Below are 5,148 nucleotides of genomic sequence, written 5' to 3'. Positions count from 1 at the left end.
AACTAATGTTAGCATTAATTCCGTAACTTTTAATGTTTATTATTTTTTCATTGCCTACGTTTTATAAACTTTGGTTGTTGCATGAAGATGGAAAGACAGGTGGCTTGCATGAAGTTGAGTGTGGCGAGAGGAGCGCTCATGGGCGTGGCGAGAGGATGCCTTGCATGAAGATGCCCATATGGGGGTGCTGGGATCGTTGTCTATTTAGGATCTCTTTCCTCTTGTAAGAGATCTCTGAGACTATCTCAGCTATGCCACAATGGAAGAAGCTGCTGAATCCTAGTTCAGCCTTCATCATCTAGAGATGGAAGAAGAACCAGGTGACTTTGAGCTGTAGGAGAATTTGACAGGAATCGTCTACAGAAATTGTAAGTAATTGTAAGTAGCATTAATGAAATAGAGAAAGCTGTTAAAATTCATTTTGATACTAATTCAGTGCAAGATCTCTGAGACTATCTCAGCTATGCCACAATGGAAGAAGCCGCTGAATCCCAGTTCAACCTTCATCATCTAGAGATGGAAGAAGAACCAGGTGACTTTGAGCTGTAGGAGACTTTGACAGGAATCGTCTACAGAAATTGTAAGTAATTGTAAGTAGCATTAATGAAATAGAGAAAGCTGTTAAAATTCATTTTGATACTAATTCAGTGGGAAACAGGGTTTGAACTCTGAATGCTGAAAATGGATATTTATGTAATTCAAGTTAAACGAAATATAGCACATGGAATTAAGTTAAACAAAACTCTGAATGCTGAAAATGGATATTTATGTAATTCAAGTTAAACGAAATATAGCACATGTAATTAAGTTAAACAAAACTCTGAATGCTGAAAATGAATATTTATGTAATTCAAGTTAAACGAAATATAGCACATGTAATTAAGTTAAACAAAATATAGCACTTGTAATTAACCTAAAATTATTTTGGATGCTATAGGGATACAAATTGAATATGGAAATTATTTTGGATGCTACAGGGATACAAATTGATTATGGATAACTGCAGAGTGAATGCACAATCCGTGACAGAAACCTTGAAAAGACTGAGCGAGACTGAGTGAATGCAAATTGATTATGGATAACTGCAGAGCGAATGCACAATACTGACAGAAACCTTGAAAAGACTGAGCGAGACTGAGCGAATGCAAAATACCTGTCAGAAATCCTTGAAGAGACTAGGAGGATTTCATTCCTTCGGTAGCCCCTGCTAATATGAATTCTGCTGGCTGCCGTTTATTCCAAAGCTATTCCAAAGCTTCGTAGAGCCCTGCCTGCTTGAGTGGAATGGCAGGCTTCCCTTCTCTCCTACCCTGCCGAATTCATTTTTTGACTCGGCATAGTAAATACTTTTTCCCCGGATTCTGGCTACTCTGCGCTGTGCTCGTCTTTTCCCCGGATTCTGGCTACTCTGCGCTGTCCTGTAATTCCTTGGCTTCACTGCAAATTGTCAATAACACCGACACCGACTTAATTAAGAGCGCAATTCATCATCAAAATTAGGCCGAAGAGCACAGACGTTGAGGACAAGGCTACCCACAACCAGAAAATGTGCCCCTATTTTGGCTGCGGCTTCACATATCCTCTCCTTGGCCTTGCCAATGACAACATGGGGTTCTGCCTTCACACCATATAGGGACCGAACCATTTGGTGTGCATGTATCTATACTTCCTCCATGGTGGCAGGTGCATTCCCATTTTCTTGAGGGATTTCTTGGCAGAGTCACACATGATCTCAATGACCTGCTTCAATCTCTCGGCCTTGCCCACATATACATTGGACAAACCATGATCTCAATGACCTGCTTCAATCTCTCGGCCTTGCCCACATATACATTGGACAAACCCTACAATAAGGCATTGAATACAGTTGTGGGTCTGGCTATCTCAAACTGTGCTCTGAAATCAATGTCCACAAAGAAACGGTCTCCATCAATTATTACATCTATGTACTCATAATTCCCTGCAGGGAATCCACCACTGTGTTCCCATCTTGATTTGCAGAGGCCTGCATGGTAGCCCAGTCCATGCAAATAATTCATCACACACTGCCTCAACCAGCTTTTCTGGTCAATAACCTGATGTTTATTCACATTCGAAATTTCAACTTTGTTTTTATTTATCTCAAGAGCCCTAACAGCCTCCTTGTGCATGAGAAACTCAACTAGGAGACCTTCTCACCGACTCAATAGAAGGGCCTCGGATCCCTAAGGTCCTCTCCTTGCTTTTAAAGAGGTTCCTTCCGGCGGCAGAAACATGGCAATAACCGGCCGTAACTACAGGGGCTGGAAGAAAGGCAGTACAAGGTTACGAGCATAGATGGAATGAGCTTACGGCCAACTACAGCAGAGGGAACCACATTCTCTACCAAATATCCATGCTTCCCTCTACAGAAGCTGTTTATATATTACATATGTTCGGGAGTTAGGCCTGCGAGAGATATAATATTTCAACTTGACAGAGATAGGAGTAAGACAACGGAATTATGTTCTCAATCCTCTTTACGCCATTCCTTTTACTATAAACATCAGGCAGGTAGTCGAGAGGGCTTGCAGAGCACTATATCTGGATATTCACGAAGCGCATCTCACGGCCCTGCAATTCCCGTTATCTAATTCCTATGAGACCACTGAGATATGAATGTAAAACTAAAAGACTTGAAACGTGACCAAAGTATAAAACTAAGCATTGCTGCCAGCCTGCATGGGCATTTGAATGCATATTGACTAAGTGTCAAGCCATATATGACATTTGTTGAAGGTGATTTATTCAGTATATGACATTTGTTGAAGGTGATTTCTTAAACGTGCTTTGAGGGTTGTGGTACGTTTATGAGGTATCTTCTTTGCCACCTGTCATCGGAGCGTGGAGTAGCAACATTCAAATATGGAAAACACATTCTTCAGCGCTTATGTAAACCAAAAGTCAATCCCAGTCCCAGCCGTTCCACTCATTAGAGCTTAGTTTCCTTTTGCATAGCTAAATCTGCCATGTCCTCCACCCGCTTTAATTTTCAGTTGCACAGCTAAATCTGCCATGCCCTCCACCTGCTTTGACTATGGGAAGTCACCGGTTCGATCCAGCGTTATCGAAAATGACAGATTAAAAAGAGACGTGGTCGACTGTAATTCTCAGAGATCACACGTGGCCTTACAATTCGGTTTTGACAGATGAAATTAGGTAGGGTCTAATTAGTAGAGATGCAAGGCGCTTAACTTCCAGAACAATTTAAGATTTCCGATGCGTGACAAGATCTCTGAAAACGGCGGTGGTGGCGCGTGAAGGAGCGTGGTAATCACAACAGATTGTGCAGTCTCCCCTCACGGTGGCCTGTAATGCCAGACTCTTCCCTTCCCAATACAATACAATAGATAGTGTGTGGAGCAGTTCTCAGGTACATATAGTTTTTAGTTTTATTCAAAATCATGAATACTATATATTAGTTTTATTAGTTTTATATAAAACCAAAATCAGATATATATTAGTTTTATTTAAAATTGAATAAAAAATCATGAATACTATAAAACCAAATCTCACTTAATCATTTTAAAATTAAATCACAAATCAATAACACTATAAAACCAAATCTCACGTAAACATTGAACCAAATCCTCTACGCCTCAAAACTATCTCAATGGTCTCTAAAAACAGCGACGGTGACGTGTTGGCCCAGTCTCACTTCTTCAGTCACGCGGGGCACCGTCAGCGTGTGGGATTTTGAGAAAGCTAAGGTGCTGGGCTTTGGATCCGTATCTGGGCAGGGTGCTGCCTTGCTATTATTGGAAGTAGCGGTTGACTTACAGAGGCCCCATATCCCTTCTAAACAAACTTCTGAATTTAGTAGTACCGAGGATTACTACCGATGCAAGGCGCTTGACTCCCAGATATCCAGTGCAGTGGAACAATGAATTAACGGAGTGACAAGATTTCTGATCATGCGACAGAGGGTGGCGGTGGCGGTGGCGCATTAAGTAGCTTGGTAATCACAACAACAGACTGTACAGTCCCCAAAATCGGTGATGCCTGTAATATAACAGACAGGACTACCATCTTTTTTGCATGAATTGTTCTCAATCCAGACTGGCCGAGAACATAAACTACGCTGTAAAACTAGTCCCGGGGTTTTCCTGTATACATTAGTAATACAAATTTTAAAATAGTAAATAAAGCATAGACACTGGATCCTTTCTAAAAGTCGTATAATGTACAGAAACAACTAGCTAAACATTCTTGCAGACCTAATGAAGATTTAGAGCCCTCACAGTCACTACTTTCAATATATAATGTTAATTGTCTTATTTGAATTTCCAATGATAAAAATTATTAAGTTATTGGCAATAGGATCTCTATTGAGCACCTGAAAATTCACTGTATTTGCAGACTCACTAATTCTTTGGTAGCATCTTATTTATCAAAATCTCACTAAGACTATGAGCTTGGTGCTTTTTTGTGTGGCAGGAAAATCCACTCTCACTGATTCTTTGGTAGCAGCAGCTGGTATCATTGCTCAAGGAGTTGCTGGAGATGTCCGCTGGTATCATTGCTCAAGAAGTTGCTGGAGATGTCAGAATGAATGATACTCGGCAGATGAAGCTGAACCGTTCCCTTCGTTTCTGCGAGACTTTTTGTGACTTTTTGACTTTTTGTGACTTTTTGCATTGGCAGGGACTTGCTGCTTGGCAGCCCTCCTGGTTTCAAACAAGAAATCCTTTTCAAAATACATTGTAGTTGAGGCGGTTTTTGTACCTGTAAAACATAACACCTTGGAATAAGTTTCATGGTAGTAAGAATATTGCAGTGTAAACAAACAAATTTGTCAAAAATTGAAAAATTTGTTGTAATAAAGTTGAAGTAGAATTACCGGTGAGTATATGGAAGAAAATTTTGTGGGGTTATAATAGAATATACAATGAAGGTTATATTAGAATATAAGTCATAACTATGATAAAATGACAAATAAGCCACGACAGTGTCAAGTTATAAATTCCACATATTTATAAGCCATGAAAATACCATATAATTATTTGTTCACTGGATTCTAAACCTATTTGAATATGAGGCTTTTAACCCTATCTACAAACAAAGAAGAAACTATGCTTCTATAAATCTATAACAGAAATTTTAAATAGATTTTAAATAAAAAAATATTTA

The 5,148-nt window shown here is 39.6% G+C and overlaps 1 long non-coding RNA gene across 1 annotated transcript; it reads left to right on the top strand.

Annotated features, from left to right (window-relative positions):
• The first annotated feature begins 487 nt into the window (after positions 1-487).
• On the top strand, positions 488-4,548 carry LOC149193364 (uncharacterized). The gene is made up of 2 exons (XR_016254945.1): positions 488-580; positions 4,456-4,548. It is a non-coding gene; the product is annotated as an uncharacterized LOC149193364 (long non-coding RNA).
• Positions 4,549-5,148: the final 600 nt, after the last annotated feature.

Source organism: Pinus tabuliformis, chromosome 2_2 (genome assembly GCF_031772625.1).
Source record: "Pinus tabuliformis cultivar Carrire ecotype Pingquan chromosome 2_2, CPIR1, whole genome shotgun sequence".
NCBI classification, from domain to species: domain Eukaryota; kingdom Viridiplantae; phylum Streptophyta; class Pinopsida; order Pinales; family Pinaceae; genus Pinus; species Pinus tabuliformis.
This window is presented reverse-complemented; position numbering and strand designations above follow the sequence as displayed.